Consider the following 9,268-nt stretch of genomic DNA (forward strand, 5'->3'; position numbering starts at 1 on the left):
CTGCAAAAGAGAAACGCTGCAAAACAGAAACGCTGCAAAAGAGAAACGCTGCAAAACAGAAACGCTGCAAAATAGAAATGCTGCAAAACAGAAACGCTGCAAAACAAAAACGCTGCAAAAGAGAAACGCTGCAAAACAAAAACGCTGCAAAAGAGAAACGCTGCAAAACAGAAACGCTGCAAAACAGAAACGCTGCAAAACAAAAACGCTGCAAAAGAGAAATGCTGCAAAACAGAAACGCTGCAAAACAAAAACGCTGCAAAAGAGAAACGCTGCAAAACAGAAACGCTGCAAAAGAGAAACGCTGCAAAACAAAAACGCTGCAAAAGAGAAATGCTGCAAAACAGAAACGCTGCAAAAGAGAAACGCTGCAAAACAGAAACGCTGCAAAAGAGAGAACACAACGGAAGTGCGCCAGGCCGATAGGGGGACCCCGAACTGAGGGGTGCAATGAACAAAGAACTTTTACAGAGGCGAGAGAGACACATGTAGTGACATAAGTCACGTCTCATTTTGGAGGCTGCGTAATGACGCAGGTTATAGTGTTGAATTGCAAAAGAATTGAATGAGCGACCTCTGATGATTGTTCTCATGTGCTAATATGTGCTAACAATGTTCTGTTACATTTGTTTACTTGATCAAAATGTCATACAACGTCGGGAGACGTGGCGGGGGGGGGGGGGGGGGGGGGGGTGTTGCAGGGTGGGAGATCTGAAGGTGCTGTAATGACTATAGGTTGTTGTCTTGTTCAGGGTGTTCTTTGGGGAGTCGGTAGGGTGAGCTACAGGGAGATGGGTCAGGGAGGAGGGAAGAAGTGTGTGTGTAGGGAAGAGAGGGAGGATGAGAGAGAGCTGTTCGGTGAGGGGAGTTAGCGTTACTGATGGGCGATACCACAGAGTTTGGTATCGATCCGATACCAAGTAACTACAGGGTCAGTATTGACGATACCGATACCTTCTGCACCTTAAAGGAAAATCATTATTGCACAGTGTTGATTAATATCTTTATTGCAATGGCAACATGAATAATGCTCATGAACATAAATACTTGTTTAAATGCTAATAATAAAATGATAATAAATAAATAGCATTTCCCCTCGTAGTGGGTGAAAAATAGCACCACACAATGCTTCTTTTTCTATCTTCATGCTGCCGTGCCTGTCAGCACTGAGACGGAGGAGGTCCCTCCACGCTGCAGAATGGAGAGAGTAATACTTCCTTCTGCAGTGCATGACTGGCTCTGGAAAGCTCTGACATCTGATTGGCTGCCATAATCATATGATACGGAAGACCATTTAAAATACGCTTGGGCTGGTTTTCACACATCCAAAACTCTCAGAAGTGAAAACTAATTGCACGTTTTTTATTAGGAGTGGTATCGAGCGATACTTAAGAAAGTATCGACTCCAAAGTATGGAAGTATCGATTCCAGAGAGTCGATATTCCCATCCCTACTTAGCGTGGCTACGGCTGAAACAGTAGCCTGTTACCTGTTACCTGTTCTGACTAAAAACTTAATAAAGCAAAGTGACAAAAGAACGTCTGCTGGCTGTGAATTTAGCGGGCATTAGAGTACGTTTTACATTTATTATTTTTTAAACACTTGGCCGTCATGTTTTACAGTATTATGAAAGTACAATGTTGTAAAAGATGACGGCCAAGTGTTAAGTAACAAATGGAAAACGCACCTTCAGATCTCCCAACCCCCCCACGTTGTATGACACTTTGATCAAGTGAACAAATGTAACAGAACATTGTTAGCACATGAGAACACTCATCAGAGGTCGCTCATTCAATTCTTTTGCAATTCAACACTATAACCTGCGTCATTACGCAGCCTCCAAAATGAGACGTGACTTATGTCACTACATGTGTCTCTCTCGCCTCTGTAAAAGTTCTTTGTTCATTGCACCCCTCAGTTCGGGGTCCCCCTATCGGCCTGGCGCACTTCCGTTGTGTTCTCTCTTTTGCAGCGTTTCTGTTTTGCAGTGTTTCTCTTTTGCAGCGTTTCTGTTTTGCAGCGTTTCTGTTTTGCAGTGTTTCTCTTTTGCAGCGTTTCTGTTTTGCAGCGTTTTTGTTTTGCAGCATTTCTCTTTTGCAGCGTTTTTGTTTTGCAGCGTTTCTGTTTTGCAGCGTTTCTGTTTTGCAGCGTTTCTCTTTTGCAGCGTTTCTGTTTTGCAGCGTTTTTGTTTTGCAGCGTTTCTCTTTTGCAGCGTTTCTCTTTTGCAGCGTTTCTCTTTTGCAGCGTTTTTGTTTTGCAGCGTTTCTCTTTTGCAGCGTTTCTCTTTTGCAGTGTTTTTGTTTTGCAGCGTTTCTCTTTTGCAGCGTTTTTGTTTTGCAGCGTTTCTGTTTTGCAGCGTTTCTGTTTTGCAGCGTTTCTGTTTTGCAGCGTTTCTCTTTTGCAGCGTTTCTCTTTTGCAGCGTTTCTGTTTTGCAGCGTTTCTCTTTTGCAGCGTTTCTGTTTTGCAGCGTTTCTCTTTTGCAGCGTTTTTGTTTTGCAGCGCGTTTGCCCTTGTCGGCCACCGTAAGAAACGCATCAAGATGGTAATTCTTACCTTTGGTGATGTGCACAGATCCGCACATGGACGAAACGCCAAGTGTTACATATCAGTTTTTTCCAAAGAATCCAGGGAACAAACTACATCCAAGTTTTTAAGTCCAAAAGATGTAAAATCCATAAAACCATGTTCTTCACTTTTCAGTCCGCATTAAAAAGTTTTAATTCCGTTTGTTCTCCGGTTGTTTTCACAGTTTATTTACCACAAACTGACAAACAGACTATATATTTACAATCTGCAAACTCCTGTGAACAAAAATAAACCCACAACCAAACTATGGCAGTCAGGTTCTAAACAGTCAGTTAGTACGAAAACCAATGAGAGTCAGGAGTCACAGGCAAAACCCACCCAGGGGGTAGAACAACGTCTAATGACAGTAAAAACAGCCAATCGTAGTTTCCTAATGTTGATTGACATATGTTGTAGCCAATGAAAAAACGTTTCCAACGACTTGACGCATTGTAGACGTTGCTAAGGGGCGCAGATTTAAATTGCCCGCGTTCTGACAGGACCGTTGCCCTGGCAACACTGGTGACACACAGGGAGCGCAGAGGACGCAGCGTACAGGAGACGGAGGTCACGTTTCACTTGCAAACGGCATGACGTCACTCAAAGAAACGTCACAGCGCTATATGGGACGTGTTGATTGACGTCTGTGACGATGACTCAGCACAATCAATAGACACTGTCCAGCTAACAGTTACTGTCCAGGCTAACGACTCTAGCGTCGGCTTGTGGCAGAATAAGGCTGTTCTGAAGGAGGATTAGAGGCTGAATTAGATCGGTGAATACCTGAATCTCTATATTTTTATTTATGTCAGCATGGTTGGTTTTTTTCTTTGATATTATTTATGTAAAGGAACTGCTAACGCTAATGCTAATGTAGCTAACGGCTTCTCTCTGTGCTCCTGGTTTTCTGTTGATGGTAAATCCACCTCTGTTCTCTGAAATATTCACTCAGACCTCAAGACTATTGGACAACTATGTACCTACAAGTATGCAGGTTTATTTACATGTGTTCCCAGTCAGTGTAGCTGTTTTTCTATGTGTTTCTACTGTTCAGATCTGCCCAGAGCAGCTGGTAAACAGTCAGTCATGAGTAGCTAGTTCATCTAGTTTTGTTGATTTGTATAAAAAAATATGGTGTTCTACAGGTCTAAACATCCATAAAGTCATTTGGTTACCTTGTGCCATTTGTGGCTCTCCAAATGGTACAATAAGGTCCACCTGGACATAGTCTTACGAAAACCAATGCTGAAAGTTTGGGCATGTTCTCACTGTCCTCTACGTGTTTGAATCATGAAGAAATTACTTTTCCAGTGTGGGGTGACCACAGCCCCATCCAGGGACACTGGAATGAACTGGAACATCAACAACAAGTCTGGCTTGTCACCCAGCATCAGTGTTATAGTGTGACAAAAATAAAAAGTATATGCAACATGCAGTACAGAGACCTAGCATGTCACTCCTCCAAATGGCAAGTACCTTGATTTTCCACAGATGGTTTGAGCAGAGAAGAAAAAGAAAGCAGGACGAGATGATCTGTTGTTTTTGGCAAGAAAGGCAGTGATTCATGTTTTGAGGGAAAGAAGGAGGATCATTTGCAATGAATCCTATGACCAACTATATTTTTGTCCTCATTAGCTTCTTACTTGCTCTGTATTAACTCTAATTTTCTTTGTGGTTAACCTACATCACCAACTGTTTCCAGTAAATACTATAAGAACTCATGTAAATGATTTAAGAATATGGTATTTATGACAGTTTTGTTCTTACGCTGCCATTTATGAACCCTAACGTTGGAAACTGCTAATAGTTACACAACTGTGAGACTTTGCTATCACCTAGTGGTCATACTGAGGTATAATTTTAGTCAGAATTAGGAAAGTATAGTATTAATATCCTCACCAAGACTTTATTGACATTGTCAGCAGCATGGTTTTACTCATTATCACGTTCACTTATCTCCCTCAGTCCAGATGTATTAACCACGGTCACTCTTTACTCAGTGCCAGACTGTTGCATATCTCAACCTGTGATTCCCTAAGCTTTAGGGATATTCTGTCTCTATGACCTAGTCTGTCTAGAGTCTCACTCTCACCCCAAGTGTTCCAGTTACCAGCATTTCAAAACATGCATCTCCCAACTTCTTCTCAGGTCTTCTGACTCCTGGCTAATAATTTAGCTCACCTGGTTTCTCCTGCACTCCAGATGGTTGCCTTCTTCAGCCCAGTCTCTCCAGCTGTTCCTGCTTATTACACAGCTGCTTCCCCCCTGAGCTTTAGAATCTGCTTGTTTCAGTCCAACATCCTGCTTATCCCTGGTCAGTAACTTAGTCCTTTTATTTATCCCTCTGCTCTAGAACCTCCTGCTTCAGTCCAGACTCTGGGTAGTTTCTCATTTCACCCACTTATCCTTGAACATTATAATCTGCCTGTGACAGAAGCCAGACTGGTTAAGATCACTGCCCGTATTCACTCCTGTCAGTAATTCTGCTCAACAGATTAACCCTGTGCACTTTGACCTTCCTGACTCAAACCAGTTCCTTTTCCTTGCTGTAGCATGTTGTTAAATTTTATGTAGAGTCTTGTAAAGTTAGACAGTGTGTAACTTTTGTACAGGAGTTTTTGTGTTGTGCTTGAATGTCAATTTGACTTGTATTCCCTGGCTGCTGTGCTTTCAGCAGTATTAATGCTTCTGCCCATGGGCTTTCTGTGATGGCAGAGGAGAGGGGAGGGTCTGCCCCAGGACCCCTGCTAGTTAAAGCCTGTCCACTTGCATGGCCCAGGTATCATGGAGCCCTTAATCCCTGCACACTGAGTGCCTTCTTCTTATTGATGAAATTCACATTTACATCCACTGGGGGGCACTAGATTATAATCAAAAACTGTGGAACTTGAGGATGAAGCAGATATAAATCTACTGATGCGTGCATATCATTGGGAATTTGTAAAAGATTGGTGGAGTAACAATTTTAAAATTTCATTCACAGAAATTAAGATTCATCAGAAAATTGTCATCTTCTTTAATCTGTTGCTTAGTTGGTTACAGAATGTAACATATTTTCCAGACTATCCTTTAACTGAGAGACGAGACAGAAAAAAAGATAGGTGTTGGTAACAGAAAGAATACACAGTGTAAAATTCAGATACATACTGTATACAGTACATGGACAGCAATAAAAATGCCCCACCATACAGGCTAAAAATAGTCTTGTAAGAGGAAGCAGTACTTCAGCAGTTGGCTTCCTCCAACTGCAATGATGCAATACAACTGGTACTCATGAGGTCAGAAGTTAATGAAATTTCTGTGTCCAGTTAAATAGTCATTTAAGTATTGAATTGTGCTCCATACAAACCAGTCATAAATCATCCTAATTTAATAATAATGACGAGACGTCCGGCAAAGACGTTTGCTCAAGCTTTGTTTTTTTTAAAAGACGTTTTTCCCTGTATAGGCAAATTGGTCCTTAACATTATTAAAAGTAGTCTATCGTCTGGTGTGGTTCCTTCCAATTTCAAACATAGTGCAACCGCTTATAAACAAACCTAGTCTTGATCCATCTGTGCTGGATAACTATAGACCTATTTCTAGACTACCGTTTTTTTTTTTTTCAAAGGTTTTAGAAAAAGTTGTGTATGCTCAATTGAAAGTGTTTTTGGATGAGCATGAGATCCCAGAGATCTTTCAATCCGGTTTTAAACCACGCCACAGCACTGAGTCAGCTTTAATTAAGGTTTTTAATGATATTTTCACTTGTTCTGATACTGGCGATTTTGTGGTTCTTATTCTTCTTGATTTATCTGCTGCTTTTGACACAGTTGACCACCACATTTTGATTTCTCGCCTGCATGATGTTGTGGGTATCTGTGGTCTTGCATTGGAGTGCTTTAGATCTTTCCTGGCAGCTAGAACTTTCTCTGTGGGTCTTGCCGGCTTTGAATCCTCCTCTGCTCCTCTGTCCTCTGGGGTTCCCCAGGGTTCAGTTTTGGGGCCTTTGCTTTTTTCCCCTCTACTTGCTTCCTCTGGGTTTCATCTTCAGACAACATGGGAGACAACAGACAACAATCGTTCCATTGTTATGCAGATGATACCCAGGTTTATTTTCCATTGAAACAAAAGGAGGGTTTTTCAATTGCACGTTTGCTCGCATGTCTTGATGACATTAAAGCCTGGAGGTTTCTACGGTGGACTCGGTGAACACCTGAGCACACAGAGAACACCTGAGCACCTGGCGCTCAGAGTTCAAATGCTGTGATTGACGGACACGCCCACTGGGCAGGGCTCCTGGCTGGGTGATTGGCTCAGGCTAATCTACAGGTCATTTCCTGTTGCGGTGCCAGTTATCCTTTCAGATTAAAAAGTTCTAAGGCTGGAAGAAAATCACATTCATTGTTATCAGATTTATAATGATAGAGGAAGATCATCCATCCTCTTCACACATGCAGGTTGGTTGTTTTTACTATGAATGAAAAAAAAACAACATTCAAACAAACACTAACACACTTTGGCACTAAAACAAACAAAAATACAGAATGTAATTTCAAAATGAAACCCTCACTGAAAAACACGTGGATTTTGTATTGAAAAATTGTTTATTTACAAAGAGAAAACACTTTCAGAACAAAACAGTCTCACCACCACCACCACAGAAGAAGAAGTGGGTGAGAGGTAGAAGAAGAGAAGGATGAAGATGTGATGCAGTAACCAAAGGTGTGTTGATCAGAAACTCCAGGTTCAGTCCTCTGTGCACAGCAGATAGAAAGTAGGTTATTTGCTGAAGCTGAAAAAATCAAGTAGAAAACATATAATGACTGAGACACATTTATAATGTGAGCTGAAGAAACTGATCAATGACAGTGACGTCCTATAAAAACCTTCAGGAGTATTGGACTGTGCTGGATTCAAACAAAGTGGCTTTATATTAAACTGGACAATGAGGAGCAGAATTAAACAGGGTTTGAAAAACCTGCTGAAGAAGCCCAGGGGTCTGATCTAAGCCTGTTTTAGATCAGAGGGATAAGGGAGCCTCTGAGACTGGGCCTTTTCCTTCTGTCCCCCCTCATCCTCCTCACATGTCAGCTTGTCAGTCATTTTGACTGCTGCTTTAATAACTGGACAGATGGAAACCTTCTAAAATCAACCTGGTTTCACACTTTGTACTTCCTTCATGACAGCAAATGCACTTTGAAGACTTTTGCTGACTGTTTCTCTGTTTTTGTCCTGTAGAAAAAACTGGTTAATAACCAATAACCAGCTGATACAGTTAATACAAGTGAGCAACAACTGGAAGAGACCAGAGTCCAGGTTTTGATGTAGATCAAGGTCCAGACTCAGGTCCAGGTCCAGCTTTATAAAGACATTCCCTTCCACCTGCAGACAGAAGCAGAGAGAACAGAAGTCAGAAACCAGAGGTCACAGAGACTCACTTCATCAGCAACAGTCGTCTTCACATCAACTCAAACACATGATCACAACAAGCTTCTGGCTGATCTGATTGGCTGACTGTTGTCTCTCTCTCTGTCTTTCTGTCCAACCCTGAAGCCTGTCCCTGTTCTCCTCTCACAGCTTCACTGAGAAGGTTGGAGCTTTACAGGAAATTCCTGGATCTTTGCTTTGATACTGACTGGGTTTAGTCCAATCCTGCTGAAAGCACCATGGACTGACTCCAGCCCTCTACTGACCTCAGAGTCTGCAGGCTACAGTCTGGACTCTGGACAAGATCACACAGCTGCTGCACTCCTGGATCCTGCAGGTTGTTCCAGCCCAGGTCCAGATGTCTCAGATGGGAGGGGTCGGACTTCAGAGCTGAGGCCAGATAACCACAGCTGGTTTTTGTCAACCAGCACTTCTCCAAGCTGAATAAAGAAGCAAAGATGTGATGTTAGAAACCAAAGTTCCTGCTTGAAAGTGTTGAATGTTTCAGAATGTGTTCAGAGCTGAAGAAGGTTTAGAAAGTAGAAGTTTAGAAAGTGGAAACTCCAAACAGCTGAAACCAACAGGATGCAGGTTCAAAGCAGTCCCATCCAAAAAGGGACAAAGAGCTGTCATTAATATGAATGCCAACATGCTGCTGCTTCAATAAAGACGGAGTGACTTCAGCTCTGAAACTCTGCCAGCTCCACCTGTGGCTCCATCTATACAAACTCATGTTGTGCAGCCACATTTCTCTGAGAGGGAAAACAGCCTTTCCCATGAAGATCCTCAGTGTGGATCAGTCTAATATCAGCCGCATGTCTGCAGTTTAGTGTCAGCACAACTTTCACATCACATTCATCTCAGCACACAACCTAAACATGGGGTCTGACCTCAGAGTCTCCAGTCTACAGTCTGGACTCTGCAGTCCACCACACAGCTGCTGCACTCCTGGATCCTGCAGGTTGTTGTAGACTCAGGTCCAGTTCTCTCAGATGGGAGGGGTTGGACTTCAGAGCTGAGGCCAGATAACCACAGCTGGTCTTTGACAACCTGCAGCGACTCAACCTGAATAAAGAAGCAAAGACCAACTTCCTGTTTTCTTATTGAACAAACATGAACAATGAATAGAACAACACAATATTATAAATACAACACAGGAAATCAATGGAATGTCCTCTGAAGTGATGGAAAAACACCTCTCTGTGTGTGTTCTCAACCATCAATATCAATGATCAAAGAAATATTTCTACTGCATCAAAGAAACTATCCATTTCCAACAAATATTAGTTAAGA

The sequence above is a fragment of the Mastacembelus armatus genome, chromosome 20 (assembly GCF_900324485.2).
Source record: "Mastacembelus armatus chromosome 20, fMasArm1.2, whole genome shotgun sequence".
NCBI lineage: Eukaryota > Metazoa > Chordata > Actinopteri > Synbranchiformes > Mastacembelidae > Mastacembelus > Mastacembelus armatus.